Source organism: Callithrix jacchus, chromosome 1 (genome assembly GCF_049354715.1).
Source record: "Callithrix jacchus isolate 240 chromosome 1, calJac240_pri, whole genome shotgun sequence".
Lineage (NCBI taxonomy): Eukaryota > Metazoa > Chordata > Mammalia > Primates > Cebidae > Callithrix > Callithrix jacchus.
This window is the reverse complement of record NC_133502.1, coordinates 44,570,036-44,593,370: the sequence shown is the minus strand read 5'-3', so window position 1 is coordinate 44,593,370 and position 23,335 is coordinate 44,570,036. Positions and strand designations below refer to the sequence as shown.

At 33.4% G+C, this 23,335-nt stretch overlaps 2 long non-coding RNA genes across 2 annotated transcripts in view; one reads left to right on the top strand and one right to left on the bottom strand.

The window, feature by feature from the left end:
* LOC118152959 (uncharacterized) overlaps positions 1–23,335 on the bottom strand; it is a 328,047-nt gene that overhangs the window by 43,692 nt on the left and 261,020 nt on the right. The window lies entirely within an intron of this gene.
* The window catches only part of LOC118152962 (uncharacterized), a 31,851-nt gene continuing 24,455 nt past the window's right edge, over positions 15,940–23,335 (top strand). The window contains exons 1-2 of the long non-coding RNA XR_008479848.2: positions 15,940–16,031; positions 20,545–20,695. This is a non-coding gene — a long non-coding RNA (uncharacterized LOC118152962). The remainder of the gene's footprint in view (positions 16,032–20,544; positions 20,696–23,335) is intronic.

The following is a 23,335-nucleotide window of genomic DNA, read 5'->3' as shown; positions in this document are numbered from 1 at the left end:
GCACCTTTTTGTATACCTGTTGTCCATTTTTATGTCTTCTTTGGAGAAATGTCTGTTCAGATTCTTTGCCCATTTTTAATTGGGTTATTTGTTTTTCTGCTATTGAATTATAAGAGTTCTTCATATATTTTAGATATCAATGCCTTATCAGGTACCCAGTTTGTAAATACTTTTATATTATTTTCTAGTACACAGTTACCTTTTCATTTTGTTGATTGCATCTGTTGCCTTGTAGAAAGCTTTTAGTTTTCTGTAGTTATAATTTGTTTATTTTAGCAAACTGAAAATTTAGGTGAAGAGATTTAAATATATTCTAATTTATGAATATATTTTAAATCAACATTGTTTTCTGTTTACTAAATGTACATGATGCACCTATCTTTTCAATTTTTCTTTGTTTTTCTTTTTCTCTCAGCTTTAGAAGATTGAGTTAATTATAGCCCTCAGTCATCAAAGGCAAATGACATCAAATATTACACCAGTTAGCATATAGTTGGGCAAAGAGAAGCCATTCTAGATATTTCATACAAGCGATATAAAACGGATATTTTATTCCAAAGGTATTGAAAGGACTTCAAAAGCTTAAAGGAGAAGGGAACTCACAGAAGCAAGAGAAGCTGCAAATAATTCTGTAGGTAAGCCCAGAAGCCTGTTCTACTCCTGTTCTGTTGGAGATGCCGTTACACTTGTTTTTGATCCTTGTGTCCATTCTTCTTTCCCAGAAAAACAATCACTACAATGTGGCTGATCTACATTCTTGAGTGTGTGCATGCTCTTATAAAATATGCAGAGCTGAGTTGTTAATTTGCATGTACTAAAATTGCATTTTAGTTATGTTCTTCATATTTTTCAGCATTCATTTTTATAACCACTATTTTTATATACATCTAATTCATGATTTCTAACTAATTCATAGGTTTCCATATTGTATATTTGTATATTGTATTTATCCACCTCTTTAGTTATATATAACTAAGTCACTTACAATTTCCTGCTGGCTCAAAAAATACTATAATAAATATTTTCATATATACTTCCTCTGGGATGAATGTCAAGCCAAGAGATTACTAAGCCATGGGTGGCAAATACAACTTACTTAGTGAAGAACTGGCAGATTACATTCCAAAATGCCTATACCAGTTTATATCCCTTAATAGTACATGAAGAGGGTTACTACTATCAGAATATCATCAAACTATGGGATTATCCAACTTTTAAATTTTTCTAATCTCTTACAGATAATTTTCCATAATTACCTTAATTTGTCTTGTTCTAGTGAATTTGTATATCTCTTCTTACATTTGTTTACCATTCAAATTTACTCTTAAACATTTGTTCACATCCATGCCAGTGTTTCTACAGAGTTTTACATCTTTCTTCTTCATTGGTTTTCAAAAATACCTTATAATTTTATTTTTTAGTTCATCCACTGATTCATTCTTTAATTAGATTTTTATTGAGCACTTACCATGTTGTAGGCATTGTTTTAAGTACTTAGAATATACTGGGAAACAAGAGACTAATTATGTTAATATGAAACTAACATCCTATTTGGTAGGTCAGGAGGTTGGGTGGATAAATGGTGGAGCTAGGAAACAATAAACATGTGAATGATAAATGTGATAATAAAATAGTGTGTTAAAAGGTGATAAGTAGATAGGTACTAAGAAAAAAAAAGTAAAGTAGAACAAGATGAGGAAAATAGGAGAAGATGGGTTACATGAATAAATGGGGCGATTAGAATGAAACTCTGTGAGAAGATGAGTTTTAAATAAGACTTGGAGAAGCCAGGGATACTTATTACTCATGAAGATATTCGAAGAAATATCTTCCATGAAGATATTCCAGGAAGAAGCAAGCCAAACTTACAGTGGGAACACAACGCGGGTGTTTAAGGAAGAGGAAGACCAGAGGAAAAGCAATGGTAATAGGAGATCTACTCAAAGAAGAAATACGGCTTTTACTCAGAGTGATATTGGACACAAGTGACAATTGTCAAGTAGAGGAATGACATACTCTGGCTTATAATTTTAAAAACATATTCTGGCTACTGTGTTGAAAAAAGACAGTCAATGGACACATGTGGATGTAGGGAGGCTGGTCAACCATGGCAGCAGCATCTGGTGAGATGATAATGGCTTGAACTTGGTGTTGGCAGTGGAGGTAGTGGAAAGTGGTGGGGTACTGGGCTTATTTTGAAAGTAGAACCAAAGAACGTTAATTCTTTGTGGCTTGTACACAACATCTATTAATATGTATATGCTCTTTATAACATCTATCAATCTGTTTCATGAATCCTATGTGTATTCACAGTGTCATTTTTTCAACAAAATTATTTAATTTCAATGTAATCAAATCCATCTCATTGTCACATTATAGATGGTGCAGTTCATGTCAAGTTTAACAAGTTCCTTCTGGCACCATTAGTCTGTTCTCATGCTGCTAATAAGGACATACCCAAGACTGGGTAATTTATACAGGATATAGGTTTAATTGACTCACAGTTCCACATGTGAAGAAAAGGATGAGCCTCACAATCACTGCAGAAGGCAAAGGATGAGCAAAGTCACATCTTACATGGTGGCAGGCCAGAGAATGTGCACAGGGGAACTCTCCTTATAAAACCATCAGATCTCATGAGATGTATTCACTTTCATGAGAACATCATGGAAAAGACCTGCTCCCATGAGTCAATTACTTCCCACCAGGTTTCTCCCATGACATGTGGGAATTATTGGAGCTACATCTCAAAATGAGATTTAGGTGAGGACACAGCCAGACAATATCAACTGGTTTCTTATGTTTCTTGGTATTAGTTTTAGAGTTTGACATTTCATATTTTAGTCTTTAGTGTTTTTAATCATTTATCTTTGTAAAAAGTAAAGTAGAGGATGCAAAGTCATAAGAATGACATAATGGACTTTGGAGACTTGGGGGAAAGATTGGGAGTCAGGTTAGGGATAAAAGACCACTTATTGTGTACAAGCTACGCTGCTTGGGTGACAGGTGAATTAAAATTTCAGAAAACACCACTAAAGAACTTATTCATATAACCAGAAGTCACCTGTGCCCCCATAACTATGGAAATAAAAATAAAAATTGAAAAACAATTTAATGTAGAAATTCCATGTTTCATTTTTTTTCTTTTTATATAATAAATGGGCATTCCCAACAACTTCTACAAAGTAGCTCTCATTTTTTCCATTGTTTGTGGTATCACATATATCATATATTGTGCCCCCCATATGAATCTTAGTAAGCTATGACTAGCCTTTGTTTTGCATAATACCTTATAATTATAATTAGTTGTTATATACTAAGTTCAAATGTCTAACTTTTATATAAAAACATTTAAACAATATATAATTGATTAAAATTTCTGTCACTATTAGGGCAAAAATATCCCTGTATATGTTTTCCATAGAGCTCAAAATGATTAGGTTATCCACGCCTTTTAAATGCCCTGGTAAATAAAGTTAGCCAGAAGTCTGTCTGTACCTTGGAACACATTGTTAAAATAATTAACTCCATTCAATCCTTACAAGTTAGGTTAATACATTTTTTTCTTAAGAAAGATAAGTTGTGAGAAACATGATTTATAAAAATAATAGCTTCACTGATTTTAGATTGTTAGTCACCAGATAAACCCAAGTTTAATTTTGGCCTCACCTCTTAATACCTGGGTAAATTTCTGAAATCTTATGACCCTCAGCTTCCTTCACTGTAAAAAGGAAACAAAATAGCTATTCCTTCATGTTGTAATGAAAACCAATACAATAATGAGTGGAAATACTAACTGATTAATTAGTCAACATAGGAAACAGTGACTCAGTGGTAACTCGGCCCTAGGAACAAGTGGTCTTTCTTCTGTTTCCTCTATTAGTTATTATTCACTTCAGAGCTCCACTGTGAAATAATTCTCAGTAGTAAGCTATAAATGACAAAGGCAGATGTCTTGATAGCAGCACATTCTCCTTAAGAACAACACAAATTTCCTGCCAGGCTTTGGGAAGGATATATTATTTGACTGAGTTCCTTAATGTTTTTGGCAGTGTAACAGAATTAAATTTTCCTATGGAAGACATTGAATAAGTGTTTTTTCTGAAGTGCTTAGTAAAATATGGTGTTCAACACCACAAATTTATAAAAATGTGTTCACACATATTCCCATTACAGTGTTTTATTTTTGTTTTTTGTTTAAAGGAAACTCCTTAGGTGCTGCAGAAAGGTGGGTAAAATCATTCATTGTCTTTGGTTCTTGTTTCTAGAATCCTATATTTTTTTTGTTCAGTAGATGATCAATAAGTGTTTGTTTATGAAATTTCTCTGCACCTTTTCTATGTGATGATTAGAACAATCCTCCAAATACAATATTTAGATAGTTTTATCTTCAATATTATTCAATATAATAGTACCTTCTAATTTTTCATGCATAGCTTTATGGTATTTCTATCATATATTTCCGGGGATCTGTTTAATGCTAACCTTGAGCAGATGTTTGGAGTGTAGTTTGATGACTTAACAGCTCCTGACATAGCATGACCTTCATAAAATTAAAGCATGGGTTGTCTAATATGGTATAAGTGGCCTTTTATTTAAATCTGGGTTGGAGGTACAGAGTCAATAATCACTGAGTATGAACCAAGTGTAATAACCCAAACATGATGAGACAGTGTTTGCCCTTTATCAGAATAAGGTTAAAACGGCTGTCAAGGTGCCAGCCGCTAATCAGTGAAACCTGAACAATTATGCCCAATAATCATTAAATGAAGGCAGGGAACTAGACTCCTGGGAAAGCACAAGCATTTGGCAAAACACAATATGTTTTTATTAAAAGAATCACAGAGTCTGAAGTTGAAGGTGGTATCAAACTCAAAATGAAGTCAAATTTCTTAGTACTGCCCCTTAGAATAATAAAAGGGCTCAGGTAAATATGATACAACCACAAAACCTGCTATTGCAAAAAAAGTTGTACATTAGGAAAGTTAATAATTTCATCATCCTCTGAAGATGCATAAATGCTTATTATCTTCTAAAATCCTTCATACAAGACATAATTTTGTAGTATATACTTTTCCCTATGTTGATCTTTATAACATAGGATCTATCTAGAGAAAATTTATAATTGTTCTTTATCTGGGGTAGAAAAGTAAAGCACTATATCAGGATAAATTATGCTATTTAAAACTTTCCTCTCAGTGACTCTTTCAACTGTCCAATAAGATTTCAAAAATCCTCCTACACAGTCTCTTTAACAAAGATGTAGTCCAGAAATCATATCATCTGACTACAACATTTTTAAATAACTGAATAATATGCAACCTTTTTAATACGAATTATTTCTTCATATAAGGTTAGGTTGAAAATAAAATTATTATTCAAGTAATTAGGCTAGATTATGTTCTGGAATCTATGCTATTGAAGTAGAAGGTGATTTTCCCTCAACTCTCACTGGCAAATTTTACGTTTTTAGTATGTCTGACGTTATATTATTTTATGTCACTGGTAAACTGAACTTTGAAATTTTGGAAGAAAATGTTGGGGAAATAAGAGTAATAACTCTGCTATTGCACACTACATCCTTTCCTCATCCTCACGATTAGAAAAACATTAATATTTCAATTTGTGTCCATTGTTGTAATCATGCTAGAAACTAAAATAGAAGAAAAGAATGAGTATATAAATATGACTATAATAAACTGTTGAGACAGAAATCAAAGCCTTCAGCATAAGTTTGTATAATCATTTTTCTAGAGAAGTATACTAGTGAAATCTGTAGCAAAGTAGAATTATAACTTTTCTGCCTCATGCATTGTTTCCCATTATATGAAGAAATTTTTTATATGTATATCAACTCAGCATTAAGTACTTCTGCTTGATTAAACAAAAAAATTATATTCCGTAGATGTTTCTGTCTTTGGAAAATCGAGATAATTTATAATTTTATAGTTGTAGTGATATACCTGATTCTATTATATACTATATAGTATTATCTGTCATTCTCTATCATCATAGACACCTGAGATGAAATCACCATCATCTCTTTGTTTCCTAACTGGTCTCCTAAAATTTGTGTTTTCTCCATAAGAGTAATTCCTCTAAAATATCAACTATGATTCTTTAATATTCTTCTTTAAATTTCTTAAACATCTTATCTTTGCCTTTAGTAAACAATTTCAACACTTGTTGATACATAAGAGTATCAACATGTAAAATTCTCTTCTTTTTTTTTTTTTTTTTGAGATGAAACCTGACTCTGTTTTCCAGGCTGGAGGGCAGTGGCATGATCTCGACTCACTGCAGCCTCCACCTCTCAAGTTAAAATGATTCTCCTGCCTCAGCCTTCCCAGTAGCTAAAATTACAAGTGCTCGCCACCATGCCTAGCTATTTTTTGTATTTTTAGTAGAGACAGGGTTTCACCATGTTTGCCAGGCTGATGTCCCACTCCTCACCTCATGTCATCCGCCTGCCTCGACCTCTCAAGGTGCTGGGATTACAGGCATGAGCCACCGTGCCCTGCCACAACTATTTTTATTTATTTATTTATTTTTGAGACAGAGTTTCGCTCTCGTTGCCCAGGCTGGACTGCAATGGCTCATTCTCATCTCACCGCAACCTCCACCTTCTAGGTTCAAGTGATTCTCTGCCTCAGCATCCCAGGTAGCTGGGATTACAGGTATGTGCCACCACGCCCCAGCTATTTTTTTTTGTATTTTTAGTAGAGACAGGGTTTCACCCTGTTGACCAGGATGGTCTCAATTTCTTGACCTAGTGACCACCTGCCTCGGCCTCCCAAAGTGCTGGGATTACAGGTGTGAGGCACCGCGCCTGGCCCCTGCCACAACTTTTAAAAGTCTTTGCCTCACTAGTTTCAAGCCCCAAGGTATTTCCATATGCTTTTTCTGTCTAAAAGGAGATTTTTCTGTTTTTCTTTCCATATACCATTCTCACCTCTTACCCAGGTTTTTCATGTGATTAAATATCATTTCTTAAGCGAAGTAATTACCCCCAAGCTTAGGCTGGGTACCTTTATTTTCCATGCTCACTGCACATTACACAGTTCCATCATTGAACTTAGCACAACTTAAATAATGATGTGTATAATTATTGTTGGATATTTTATTAGCCCACCATAAGGTTAACAAGCACAGCTCTTTGTCTGTTCTGTGCACTACAGTGTACCTGCTGTCTATCATATAGAAGTTTCCCAAATATTATTACTTGAATTTGCAATTCCTTTACTCTGAGACAGGCTAAAAGTAATCTGTTGCTAGCTAACAAATTGCACCAAAAATATAGTGGCTTAAGACAACAAATATTGGCTGGGCGCGGTGGCTCAAGCCTTAATCCCAGCACTTTGGGAGGTCGAGGCGGGCGGATCACGAGGTCAGGAGTTGGAGACAAGCCTGACCAACATGGTGAAACCCCGTCTCTACTAAAAATACAAAACTAGCTGGGCGTGGTGATAGGTGCCTGTAAGCCCAGCTACTCAGGAGGCTGAGGCAGGAGGATGGCTTGAACCTGGGAGGCGAAGGTTGCAGTGAGCCGAAATGGTGCCACTGCACTCCAACCTGGGCAACAAGCAAAACTCCGTCTCAAAAAAAGAAAAAAGAAAACAAATATTTATTATCTCATGATTTCTGGGAGTAAGGAATTCAGACACAACACTGACCTCTGGTGCAGAGTCCCTCACAAGGCTGTGATCACAGTATCGATCAGGATTGTAGTCTTCTTCCCTCTTTACTGTGAGAAGGCTCATTTCCTAAGTTCATTCACATGATCATTAGTATTCAGTTTGTCAGGGGCTGAAGTCCTTTGTTCCCTACTGGCTATTGTCTAGAAACTGACCTTCCGTCTTTGCCACATGGGCTTCTTCCTTTATAAGACACTTCACACTGCTGCCATTCGCTTTAGTGGTAAAAGCAAGAGAGAAAAGCCTAACAGCACCTACAGCAGTCAAGTCAGTCTTTTATGACCCTATCCAGACCTTACATCCCACCACTTTTACTTTATTTTTTTGGATAGAAGCCAGTACGTAGGCCCAGCTCACACTCAAGAGGAGAAACTTATACAATGATGTGAATTCTAGGAGGGAAACATGCTTTTACCCAGGGTCACTTCAGTTTATGAGAATTATCTTCTGAGCACACTTTACTCTCCAGTCAGCATTTCTTTTAAAGTTCTTTTTCTTTTCTTTTTTTTGGAGGTGAAATGTATCTGTCGCCCAGGCTGCATTGCAGTGGAGCTATCTGGGTTTACTGCACTCTGTAATCTCTGCCTCCCAGGTTTGAAAGTTTGAGCGATTGTCCTGCCTCAACCTCTTGAGTAGCTGGCATTACAGGTGCCCACCACCATACAGCCCCAGCTATTTTTATTTTTAGTAGAGCCAAGGTTTTACTCTGTTGGCTAGGCTGATCTCCACCTCCTGACCTCAGGAGATTCTCCCACTTCAGACTCCCAAAGTGCTGGGATTACAGGCATGAACCACCACACCCGGCCTCTTTTAAAGTTCTTACTGCTCACTTCATACTAAAATTACTACATAAATATAATCTCTCATAGTAATATCTAAACTTCTTGAAAGTAGTCCTTGATCATCACAGAAACTAGCCCAGTTCCTTAAACGCAGAAGGAACCCAGCAATTATTTCTTCAATGAGTAAATGAGATTATGAAAATAAATTTTTCATCTTTTTAAAAAAAAATGAACATAGAAATGATTTTCTCCTCTATTTTAAAGTAAGAAGGCATTTATTTCTCAACATAAAGATTATGATGTTATGGACTTTTGCATCCAATTATATATATTCCCTGTATATATGCCAGTCACTTTTTTACATGCTCCAAAGATTTTCCAGGGAAGGAAATATATTTCATCCTAGGATGATTCATGTTTCAGTGCTTTTGTAAAAACATACAAAGTACGTTTTTCAAACTACTTATCCAAATCCCCCGTGGAATAATATTTCTTGGATTGAAGATTTGTTTACCCTGCTGAAGATCATGTCAGTAAACTACATTCTCAGGTTGAGCAACAGGGAGCAATATCTTTGAGGCCATGTAGTTTACTTGATAACTATTTTTTTTTAATTTAATCAGTCCTACAAATTCTCTGATCTATTCCTTGGAGGGGAAAAAATGCTCAAATTTTGCAAAAGGGTTGCCAATTTTTAAAAGATTAGATGAACCTTAATGAAGAAAACAGTGGGGAAGGAAGTGCAACTGCCACCTGGAGGAGACAGATGTGGAGACATCCTCAGTCTTTTCTGCTCGTCTACTGAGAGCAAATACATTAGCTGGTGATGAGGATGTGCCTTAGCCTACAGAACACAAATACTGGCAGATCTTTTTTTTAAACACATTGGAAGATGTACTTACTAAAGAAAGTATAATAGTTGGCATGCTATTCACTGACTTAAAGTAAAATACACACATATTAAATCATATTGCATTCAGTGATAGTTTATTAGAAAATAAATAATGCCAAAGGAACAGGATTCTAGAAAAAGTTTATACCTTGCATAGCTGCTACTTGCTTGTTTGGTGGACAAGTGAAGGATAATTATGAACACAATTTCTCACAATTATATATATAAAATATATTGCTTAAAAGATGTTTTATAAATTCTGATGGTGCTCAAATATCAGAAATATATAACACCTTTAATGAGTTATATTCAAAAATCATTTACTTAAATACTTTTATAAATGAGTAGCTACTATGTCAGGTTATGGTACACATAAGTCCATGTACCGGCAACTAGTCTCACTTCCGGTAGTCATCTTTCCTTTAATATACCCTCTAATATAGCAACATATATTTTAATGCTTTGTACCTGAAATGCAGCAGAATATATTAATCATAATTCTCAGTTTATCACCTCATGGGTAACAGGCAGAGGTTGAAGCAGTTTGGAGGGCTCAGAAGAAGACATAAAAATGTGGGAAAGTTTGGAAACTCCTAGAGACTTGTTGAATGGCTTTGACGGAAATGCTGATAGTGTTGTAGACAATAAGTTCTGGGCTGAGGTGGTCTCAGATGGAGATAAGAAACTTCTTGGGAACTGTAACAAAGTTGACTCTGGTTATGTTTTAGCAAAGTGATTGATGGCAAGTTGCCCCTGCCATAGAAATTTGTGGAACTTTGAACTTGAGAAAGAAAGTTTAGGGTATGCGGTGGAAGAAATTTCAAAGCAGTAAAGCATTCAAAAGGTAACTTGGGTACTGTTAAAGGCATTTCATTTTAAAAGGGAAATAGAGCATAAAAATTGAGAAAATATGTGCAACCTGACAATACTGCAAAAGAAAAACCAATTTTTTTGAGGAGAAATTTAAGCTGGCTGCAAAATTTTGCATAAGTAACAAGGAGCTTCATGATAATCCCCAAGATCATGGGGAAAATGTCTTCAGGTCATGTCAGAGAACTTCCCGGCAGCCCCTCCCATTACAGACTCAAAAGCCTAGGAGGAAAAAATGGTTGCTTGAAGAGGGCCCAGGTCCCCATGCTTTGTGCAGCCCAGGGACTTTGTGCCCTACATCCCAGCTGCTCCAGCCATTGCTAAAAGGGGCCAAAGTACAGCTTGGCCCATGGTTTCAGAGGGTGAAAAGGCCAAACCTTGGCAGCTTTCACATGGTGTTGAGCCTGCAAGTGCACAGAAGTCAAAAATTGAGGTTTGAGAATCTCCACCTAGATTTCAGAAGCTGTACGGAAATGCTTGGATGTCCAGGCAAAAGTTTGCTGCAGGGGTGGGGCCCTCATGGAGAACTTCTGCTAGGTCAGTGTGGAAGAAAAACGTGGGATCAGAGCCCCCACACAGAGTCCCTACTGGGGCAATGCCTATTGGAGTTGTGAGAAGAGAGCCACTGTCCTCCAGAACCCAGAATTGTAGATCCACCAACAAATGGAAAAGCCACAGACACTCAACACCAGCCTGTGAAGGCAGTCAGGAAGGGGCTATACCCTGCAGAACCATAGGAGTGGAGCTGCCCTAGACTATGGGAACCCACCTCTTGCATCAGCGTGACCTGGATGCGAGACTTGGAGTCAAAGGAGATCACTTTGGAGCTTTAGAATTTGACTGTCCCACTGGATTTCTGACTTGCATGGGCTCTGTAACCCTTTTGTTTTGGCCACGTTTTCCTTTTCAGAAAGGCTATATTTTCCCAATATGTGTACCCTAATTGTGTCTAGGTAATAACTAGCTTGTTTTTTATTTTACAGGCTCATAGGCAGAAGGGACTTGCCTCATCTCTGATAAGACTTTAAACTGTGGAAGTTTGGGTTAATGCTGAAATGAGTTAAGACTTTTGGGGGCTATTGGGAAGGCATGAATTGTTTTGAAATGTTAGGACATGAAGTCTGGAGGGGCCAGGGTGAAATAATATGGGTTGGCTCTGCGTCCTCACCAAACTCTCATCTAGAATTGTACTCCCACAAATCCCACCTGTTGCGGGAGGGATCCAATGAGAGACAATTTGAATCTTGGGACTGGTTTCTCCCATAATGCTCTTGTGTTAGTAAATAAGCCTCAAGAGATCTGATGGTTTTTTTCAGGGGTTTCTGCTTTTGCATTTGCTCATTTATTCTCTTGCTGCTGCCATGTAAAAAGTGCCTTTCACCTCCCGCCATGATTGTGACGCCTCCCCTGCCATATGGAACTATAAGTCCAATTAAACCTCTTTTTCTTCCAAGTCTTAGGTACGTTTTTATCAGCAGTGTGAAAAGGAACTAATACAACATCCTATTCAAATGTCTTTGCACTATAAGATTAGTTCTGCATTCAAGATTCCTAGGTGTGATTTTATTGGAGGTGCAGGGTAACCATTCTTTTATTTTTAATAGATTTCATCAGATTGTTTTTCAGGACATCTACACAACATACATTTCTACTGGTGAAGTAAGAAAGCACAATACTTTTCTATATATTTTCAAGGTTTGTGTGTTATTGCAACTTTTGTTATTGTTGCTGGTCTGAAGCTAAAAATGTGTACCTTATTTATATTTTAATGTTAATTTATCTGATAAATAGTGAGTTTTAACATTTTCTATATAATAATTATTTATACTTTGTTTTGCTCTTCTGTAGGTTTATACAATTCTTTTCACCATTTTTGTTTTTATCTTTTATTTATTTTTCATTTATAGTATTTTACTATGTATTGTAAGTAATAATATTTTGCCACTTTCATTGCAATTAATTTACTTTCCGATTTATGATGCATCTAGTCATTTAGTTTATAATGTCCTTTGTCATGTTTTAATTACATAAGAATAAATATTAATTTGTTATACTTTTATGCCATCTTGGTTATGTTCTTGTCCACTGTGCTTATCAGTATATTTGACTATAGTTTCTTCTATAATTTTAAATCTTCAGCCTTCAAACATTTATGTATGTAGTATAATTGCATTTTATTTTGTTTAAGGTGTAAGATAGAGTGCAAGGTTTATTTGCTTCTAGAATTACAAATAATTATGGCAGCATCAACTTTAGTAAATCACATTTTTACTAAATTGAAATATATTTGTATGTTAAATTCTCATATTAATTTGGTTCTATTACTGCCTTCTCTACATTTTATCTCATATATACATCTATTTATTTTTTTCTGTGCATCTTACTATTTCTCTTTCATAAAACCTCAGTTATTAATTCATTTTATAATATTTGATTTTTACCATCACCATCCCAAAATGCCAATCCTGGCAGAATATTAGTTGAAATAAACTTAAATATGTAGTTGGAAGTTAAAGAATTTCTGTTTTATGGCATTAAGATTTTATTCATAAATGTGTTCTATATCAGCATTTGGTCTTACCTGGATGTATGGCTTTCAGTTACTACAATTTTATGTGTATACAACCTATGTGGTTCTTTTAACTGTTTACAAAGTAGTTTATATTTTTTGTTGCTATTATTTTTAGAATAATTTTTACATTTCAATCTTAAGTGTTTAGTGCTTATAAGAACAGCTTAATGTTTTAGCATTATTTCATATTCAGTCACAGTAGTGAATAATAGAAAATTCCTTAGTCCCCCAGAGTATTTTCGGCTTCTTCAAACTGCAGTATGTTCTCACCAGGTTGAGAATGTCATTTTTTTCTCAAACATTTTATTTACTCTACATATTTACAACTATTATATATTTAAGTCTTATATGTTTATAGTTTTTTACTTTATCATGCAAATATTTTATTTTATTTTTCATTGCATTCTCTACAAAAATAATGATGATAATACCAAAAAAATTCTGATCTAGCTCTCGGTTTTCTTTAAAGTAAATTTAGTATTTTATAGCTTCAAATGATGTTTGCAGGCATATTCATTTATTTGCTATCATTATTTTATTTTGAAATAGCATGCATGTATGTTAAACAAATAAGGTTAACTTCCCAGCAATTTCCCTATTTGTAAATTTAAGATAGAGCTCAGTGATGGAATAATGTTATTCTAGTATATTTCTCATGGTTAGAATTCAAATGAAATTTTCCATTTTTTTTATTGTGTTTTTCTATTATTTATGTATAAATGTTGGTGTTTTTAGTTCATTAGTAAATTATTCAGTTACTATAAATTTAAAATTTGTTATTATAGTATTGCATTTTTATTCTAACTTTTATCTGTGGTTATATCTGTTTTAATTTCCCTTAACAACTTATTTTCATTCTCTTTTTTGCTTCTTTAGTCTCACAAAGCCTTTAAATGACACTTTCACACTTAGAAAAGACTGGTTTTATTTATCTTTGCTCTTTTCCTATTTTATTCAATTTTCGCTCTTATCTTTGTGAATTTCCACTTTCTACTTGTAAACTAACAGGAATTATTTTTTGGATACTTCACTATTTTCTTTAACTTGATAAGAAAGATAAGGCATTTATTATTTGTTTTTAATTTTATTAGGTTATAATCACAATTTGACTTTTAAAATGCTTATGGTTCAAAAACTTTAGCATATCTCATAGATAATTATATATAGAAATACATGTAAAAGTGGAGGTATATATATGCATATACAGGTGTGTTCTGGAATTTTTAAATTGTTGTTATTTTTTTGTTTATAATATCCCCCTGAATTCATTGGTTATAATAAATGTTCCAATATAATAATCTCTTCCATTCTTCAAAAAAGGCAAATTTTAATAACAAATATTACATGCCCTGTTTCAGCTATTCTGGAACATCAATAAATGCATAAAATATTGAAATAGTTCTCCTCACCTTTCTAATAGTTTTTGCTTCATTGACTGTGTTATTTGTTCCAGGCAGAATTAGGATTGTCATATATTCTTAAATTGTGCCTTCTATTATTACATAATGTGTCCCTTTGATGACATAGATTCTTTAAATATTAAATGCTATGTGGTCTCATAATTAAGTCTTACTTACAGTTTGCATTTTCTTTATATACCTATGTCTTTATTTGAACCTTTCTTTATCATGTTGTTTCATACATTTCTTATATATATAATGTTGTTTCATATGTTTCATATATACATCTGTATTTTGTCTGACTTTTACATGTTTTCAATGAAGCATATTATATATAAAGTAGTATATGCAATGTATGCATAGAGTTTTAACAACATAACAGGCACTCAACCTGAGAGGCAGAATATCACTTACAAAATCTATGTTCTCCATTGACCTGCCCTCCATGGTCTTTATCTCCCTCCCTTCCCCCAAAGGGAATCTCTTTCACTAATTTCATCAACCTTCAGTTTCATTAACTTTTTAAAGCAATTTACATGTGTTTCACCAATAATAAATTGTTTATATATTCTTGATTTATTTATAAAAATGTCCTTACAATTTTTTGTGCCTTTAAACTATTGTGATACTTCGTGTTTTTAAGGTTTATCTATGTAAAACAAGTCATTCATATTTTCTGATGTTGTTGGAATCCTTTTTGCAGTATGACACTATTAGAAACATTTTAGGGCAAGTGTTCTGGGAAATAAAGAGATTCTACTTGGAATGAAATTGTTGAGTGTTAAGTTACAAATATTCAATCTAAATTAATTACATTAATAATTTTCTATGCTCTATAACAAAACAACATTCAGAATTATTAAACAAATTTAAACTTCTATCAGGAGTGTATGTATATTTTATTGCCATATGTATTTCAAGCATTAATTTTTGTAAATGTAAAGCATCATTTTTTATGATTCTCGATCCTTTGGAATTTGTTATGATTTGACTTATTATCTTATAGTTTTAAAAATTCTTGTTCATATTCTATGTATGCCAGGAAACAGTGTGTATTCTTTTCTTTCTCTTTAGTGTGTAGTCTCCCTTTATTCTTGAGTAGGAATACCATATATTAGTTGAACTCATTGCAAGCCAGAACACTAGGTACATTTTCTTGTGTTCCTTGAACTCATACATAACCATAGATTTATAGAAACTAAAAACAGATAAAAATAACTGAGTACTATTGGTGGCACAATGGAGTCACTATGGCATTTTTGGACTATGCATCTCTTAATGTTTTCCACATGAAAGAGAAATAAACTTTTATTTTGTTTAAACTGCTATCATCATATTTTCCTCTCATACACAGCTACTAATGAATTAAGGATATTAAATATGAAATTAAAATATTTAAATCAAATTCATTTTGCTTATAATTTGAATGAAAGGATAAAGCAGACAGCTCATAGTTAATATGAGCAAACTCAAATGTACTTCAGTAGGTATAGAAAGCCAAAGGCAAATTGCATAATTACAGAAAAGGGATATATCTGTTAAGCAATTTAGGGTTACAGACAACAGTTCAGTAGTATGTGATTTATATCAATGTCTGTTTGGGTTGCATTAATGGAAGTTTCATGTCAAGAGTGTTGTCAAGTGAAGTCATAATTTGCCTTTACCCTGGTCATCAGTCACTACTTAGTGCATAATGTGTAGCTTCAAGCTCCACATTTCAATGGTAATATGAACATATTATAGAATGTTCGGAGGAGATCTGCCAGAAATGTACAGGGATTCGAATGATATCTCTCTTGGGATATTTGAAGATTATTAATGGTAAGAGAGCATTAATGAGTTATTTAGGCTCAGTGTATTAGACACTAATGGTTTAGAATTAAAACCAATTGTTAATAGTTTCAAATACATTAGGTTGAATTTAACATAAAGAGGGACTATGCAGTGGTTAGGACTAAACAGAGATAAAATTAATTTCCACAGGACGTATTGTGTTTCCTGTTCACTGATGATGACTTAGGCCAGATAACCACATGGTGGAGATGTTGTAGAGGGAATTCAAACATCAGATACCTTTTGGAATAGAGGACATTTAGGGTTACTTCCAAATTCTAGAATCTATGAATTTATGGGACAAATATATAAGGGAAAAAAGTCTAAAATTTATAATCAATGTAGTGTTTATACTACTGGAACTAAAAATTTTATCCCTTTGCTTAATTGCATTAGTCATTTTCTATACCAACTATACTTGATGGAGAAACTTTTTATTATGCTGAACACTGGATTAATTTTTTAAATTATATGTGCCTCTACATTATACGTACCTGGCATAAAAAATCAGCATAAGGAGAGAGTGCTTTCATTTTACAAATGTATAAAAATACATAAGGCTAAAATGGTATTGAAGATAAATATTACAGAGAGAACACAATAACCCAAAAATGGGTCAGCACAAACTATCCAATTGATTAGATGCTTGCAGAAAACCACAGCAAATGGCAAAATCAATTCACCAATCAGCTTTGCAGTGTTTTCTTCTAAACTCAGCCAGCTGGGCAATTAGGCTTATATTTGGTGTTTTTATGTCTTTCACTGAAGAAAGCATCATTTTCCTTTGGAAGCAGATGGTTTGGAACTATAGATTGGTCAAAGTTCAGTAAGGTTGCTCTACTACAAACAGAGTAAATTGATGTGGCAGAATACACTAGTTTGAATCTTTAGAGGACTCAAAACTGAAAGAGAACACTTTGTGAATTGATATTTGGTTATAGGTTTTCGTAAGCTAAGAAATTACTCAATTATATTTTAATGCAGTGATTCTCCATTGTTATTTATACAATGTTCCACTCAATTTACTTTTTTGTGGGTTAATATCTTATGGCTTATCTCAAGGAGTAGAATTTCAAATGATTATTGTTTTAGGTTTTTTTGAAGTAAAAGAAATAAATGAGAGTTCATACAATGTTTTGGAAAATCAGCCTTCAAAACAAATTAGTTCTGAGGTCAAATTCAGTTGTTTGAACTAAATTATCCAGCAATCAGTGTTTCCAGATGAATGTTTAAAAAAGATAAGGATCACACCATTTTAGAACGCAGAGTGAAATTAGATATCATTTATTCCAATTCCTGTCTACAAATGCAGGATCTCCTGCCTGAGATTTCAAAACTTACTTGCAGCAGCATCATGTCTAGAAACCAAAATCTCACCAGTTTCTCAGGTGATGCTGTAATCTTGTCCAATTTCATATCCCACATAGCATTAAGGTATTAATTTCATGATGAGGCGTAGGAATAGTTCATCAGAACCATAGTTGATTGAAAAAAAAGGTACACCAACTAATTGAACTTCCATTATGCCATGAAAAAGAATTTCTCATGATCTTGCTATCAATTGTTCTTGGTTACTAGTCTGAGTAAATATCATTTTAATGCTTGATAACTTTCTAGTAAACTGATCCTCAAAGATTAATCAAAGCCTTCTCTTTATTAGATATTTTTAGATATTAGATATTATTGGTGAATTTATCTAGCATGCTGCTGTCAACATTTAATTTTGAGAGTCATTACAAGGTATACTTTATAGGAATGTAGAAACAAAACAGTAGAAATTACTGGTTTGCTTGCTTTTAACATACTTGAGTTCTGAGTCTGATCTATATTTGTATGACAATAGCCCACGTATATAACAAAAATTCAACTCATGGTGGATTAATGAAGGATTCAGTGAATGAAAAGATATTCAGTAAGTAGTACAGAAAAATTATTATTCAAAACCAGCAATTTTTTAGTAACAAGTATAATTCAATCACAGCTGATATTTTTTTGCAAAAATTTGTGCTTCATTGTATAAAAAGCTCACAAAAACAATGCTAACTACCAAGTCAGTAGAGGTATTAGCACATACAATAACTTCTTAAGACGTCATTGAAATTAAGAAGAATTCCAAAGACTCAACAAAAAAAAGTAGGTCCTAATACTCACTTAACAAAATAGCCTGCCTGACCCTCATTGAAAATAGCACATTTAAAATTAAAACATGGTAACTCCTTAAAGGCATAAATGATAAATTCCAAATAGACTAAATGTTTAGAATGAAATGAAACCATAAGTGTTTTAGATTCATCCATGGGGAAATTATTGTATTAACTCAGATTGAGATAGGGTTTTCAAAACATAATACAAAATTTAGAGTCATAAACTGAGAGATTGATATAGTTGACTATATTTAAACAGACAAAGAAAGAAAAAACAAAAGTCTTTTGAGTAATAGAAAAATAATCACAAGATAAGTGAAAATTGGGATTGGGAAGAATTGTATAAATGAGGACTGAACTCCAAACACTGCTCTTGGTACAGGAGCTAAATGTGTTAGTTGTGGGATAATAATAATTACCATTTCTTATAGTTTTATATTTGATCATATACTGTAGAATATATAATATTTTATTATGTATTATGCAATAAATATACAAACATTATAGTTATAGTTATTATTATGAATGTATATAAAACTAGAAGAATAAATCAAGAAACAACTAATGAATTTTGCTGAATTTTATAGTATGGGGACTGAGATTGATGGCATTTAAAAAATAATGTATAATATTTAATCCATGGACTTATTTTGTTTGTATATTTGTTGTTCGTTACTGATAAATTTATTAGTATTCAGAATTGCACATTTTTATTGAAATTATAGTTAAAGCAAAATTATAGTTACTCATGTGCAGTATTTTCTATGAGTTTCAAAAATCTTTACACGCTGTAGAATTAGATGGGAATTTTATAGAGTTTTGTAAACTTGCTTGGATTGTTAACAGATTGGGAAATAGAGCAATTTAAGAGCTGAAGTTGTGGAAACATAACTATTTACTCACCATAGAAGAATATTAAGATAGAGTTTATTTCATAGTAAGGACTTAAGGAATCTCAGACTATAAGTAAATAAGCCCTAAATAGAAAATTCTAGAAAATATTTATTACTGTTAATAAGGACATTTTCCCCTCCTTATCTTGGTATTTGCCTAATTTTCCAAATCAAGGACCCACAATAAAATCATATCTTGATACCAAAATTCTTTCTACTTTTAAGTTGTATCTATAAAATGTATAGATATATACATATAATTTCATGTAACTAATTATAAGATCAGAAAATGTTTTCTTACATAATGTTAAAAACTGATTGCAAAATTATTTTTAATCAATAGACATCTGATTATGTATACTGAAAAACTAATAGGAAAATAGAGTTCACTCCATGGTAGTCTTTAAAAAAAAATTAGGAAAATAGTGATCAATGAAGTCTTTGGTTAACAACTTATTTCACCTGCGATATATATTGCTGTATTTTTCTCAAATCTTATTTTTCTTTTTATATTTTTTCTATTATGGACAGAGTATAATTTTTTTTGCTCAATTGATGTTGCCCTGAGGTATATGGCAGGTTTGTCTAGAGGAATGTTATCAGGCATATGTAAACAGAGGCTTGGAACTGGCTTACACAGTTGAACTGGCCCTCTTGCTTTTCTCTCACTGACATGATGAGAAGAACATCCTTCATTTAGCAGAGTAGGCTAAGAAGTATGAGAGACAAACATAGAAGGCATGGATTACAACTTCAGCTTGGAGTCAAGCCCAACCAACACCACCTAAATTAGCTGAGTCCAAGCTGACCCACAGATGCATGGATAAATTTATTCAATTCATGGAAGAATGAATTACTCTTGCTTTAAGTCACTGAGTTTTGAGAAGGTTTGTTATGCAACTGTATTGTAGCACCAGCCACTGGTATATTCCATTTTATTTGGCAATACCTAATTAATACATTGAATTTTAGAAGTTTGTGTGGATTTATGTAAAAAGTAACTCATTAAATATCATGCAATTTGGCAATTATCCTCCATGCATTTAATGCTTTATGAAGGGTTTGTCAGTGATAGCTCCTAGATTCAGAGTAAAAGTTTCTAGGAACAAACTAACAGTTGTTATCGATTTCTGTGCCCTGGACATAAAACCACATTTGTTTAAATCCGTATGTCTGTTATCTAGATAAGTATTTAAAATGTTGTGAATAATCAGTATAAGTGTATTGACTAAGTAAATAAAATAATAAATAAATGAAGGAGTAGCACATCAAATGGACGAAATTTCCTGGTGGCTGCAAATTAATTGCTTTTCCCTGCATCAAGATATGCAGTTAATTTTCCTTCCCTTTGTGTATGTGATAAATCTGTGATTCATTTGACCAATAGAATATTGCAGAAATGATAATGGGTACATTCTGAGGCTGAGATATAGTAAATTACAACTTTAATTTTTGCATACATAGATTGCTCTCTCGGAAACCACCACATTACAAGAAGCTGAAGACCCGAAAGAGGCCATATGAAGGAACTGAAGTATCTGCTGAATAGTCCTAGCTGCAGTACCAACTAACTCAATCAACTAGTTGCAGCACCAGCTACCTACCAGCTGTGTGGGTGAGTCATCTGGGATCTTTCAGTCCAAAGGAGCTTCTGTATGACTGCAGCTCCTGTTGACACCACATGGAGCAGAACTGCCCACATGAGCCCAACTGATACACAGATTTTTAAGAGACACTGCATAGTTATCATTTTAAACCACTTGATTGTGGGGCTGTTCATTATGAAGCAAGACATAACTGAAGTCCTGATGAACAAACTAATTCTAGGCTTTGCATTATTTCTTGTATATTCCTGTATGTCCCTGTGGAAATATTGAAAGCTGAGATTTAGCTCTTTCCTCAGGCTATTACTGCAAGAGTATACTTTCATATTTTCCTTGGAGTCTATAAAGAATTTTGAAGAGCACTTTCTTTAAAGTTATCAGATTTGTATTTACTGAACCAATATGATCTGCAACCACCTTAAAATTCACACCATGACTTTAAGTCTCCACAGTATTCCTAAATATGTTAGCTAAGAAGCAGCATTTAGAAATCAGGAAAATTCACATTAAAATTTATATTTTTAGCTTGTTTTAATAAATATAAATTTTTACAACACTAGATTTGTATTTTTGTGCAACTCTTTTAATATGCACTAGATTTACATTTATGCATGAAGCTGATTAGAAGCAACCTTATTTATATGGGCATCATTTTGCAATTCAGCAAAGTCTTCACCAGTTCTGCTTCCCATATACATCAGAACTCTTGGTTATAAAAGTGAGAAATTCCAGTATAAACTTTAACAAAAGGGTTTTTTTTTTTTGTCTGTCTGTTTGTCTTGAGCAATTGAAAAGTTCTATGGTCATATCTAACTCAATTCTGAGACCAGCCGCATCCATTTCTCTCAATTCCTTGGCTCCTCTTTTCTCTAGTATGTTTAATTCTCAGGTCCTAGTGTGGCCCCTGGAACCTCAAGGTTCACCTCTTCTAAATCAAAAGAGCAATCCTCTTACTATAGCTCCAGTAAAAGACTCACCATTTCACTCCTACTGTGATTGGGTCATGGGCTCATAGCTGAACTATAGCCAGAAATTTCATGTTTGTATTGACCAGGCTTCAGGAAAAAGAGTGGAAGTCTTCACTAGAACAAGGGAAGTAGATGCCAGGAAATATCAACAGAAATCTACTCCACAAAGCTTGTAAACTTCAGTGAAAACGGTATCTGGTCTACTTAACTCTATCAAGCAGGTGAGGGAGTATATTTATCTACTATCTTAAAACTATCATTCCTGTGGATATATCCAGTCATTTCATTCAAAGACATTTAATTTTAACAAAACACTCTTATGGTGTTTTTATTTTTTTTAAATAAAGTTTCTTAATAGATAGCCAAGTAGGTTTTTTAACCAGAGGATTTCAGTCGTAACCACTATACCTTTTCGATGGATTTGTTCTCCTGTCCTGCCATCTCTGAAAAAGTGGTTCACTAATCTTAAGTTCCACTAAGGCTTTAATTTTGGTTCAAGATGAACCATTCTAGTTCAATTGAAGCAGTAGTTTTTGTTAAGTTGCTAGTTCCCACTCTCTGTTAGAAGTAGAACCATGAATAACCTCATCTAATATTCCAAACTGCTGTTTAATTCTTGATCTTCATATTTCTCTCTACTCTTGGTTCTTTTTTTCCATGGTTACCTGAAAGGATTTTTCTTTGTCCTTTCTTATAATTTCTTCCCATGTTTTGCAATTATCTTCTGATTTAGTAAGATAACTTGGTATCAGTATTGACTCATTGTTTAAGCGAGGACAATCCAGCCTCTGGAAACATAGGTTTTCAGTGCAGATGGCATAAGATTAATTTATCATCCCAGACATACCACATGGTAATCACACACCATGATGTATGTGATGGTCCTGCCATCTGAATTAGAATTCTGGTTTTCTATTAGGTACATCATTCTCTACCAGGCAGAAGATGCAAGAATAGTATTTCTTTTTTCTTTTATTACTTATTAAATGTTTAGATTATTTCATAATTAGTTTTATTAAAACAGAGGGGAGAAAACTATCTGAAAATTTTAAGTTTAGAGTTCCCAGAGGTCCTTAAATGTAGGTTGGTTTAAATGGTTTATGAAGAAATTTAGTGAAATCTTGCCCACATATTGCAACTGTGAAAGAGCAGGTAGCTAAGTTCACAGTCAACTGAACAAAAATGAGGATTTCAAAGGATCTGAGGACTTTCCAGATGGGAGTGTTGTCATGGGATAAGTGAATCGATATTGGAGATGAATCTCATTTTAGCTACTGCAAACCTGCTGAACCATTTCCTGAGATATTGTATAAAGCAATTGAAGATGGCGTGGTGTAATGTCAAACAGTAATACTAAACCACTCTCTATTACAAAGAATTTTCAAAAAAGTAGCAGATCAAAATTTTGTCCTGAGTATATATGGCATGACTTTTCTGATTGCTCTTCTACAAATAACTCAATTGGCTACAAATAACTCACTTAAGTGGAAAATGTTTTCTAACTAAAAAGAAAATGCTTATTAAAAGTGAAAGTTTTTAAAGGTTTCTTCATTTCCAAATGAATTCTGACATACTAAATTTATCCTATAATGTGGGTTTGAATTAAGAGCTATGATATAAAAACACTTATCTGTATATTTTAAAATACTAAAATATTTTTAAGAGGATCTGCTTTTTAAAATA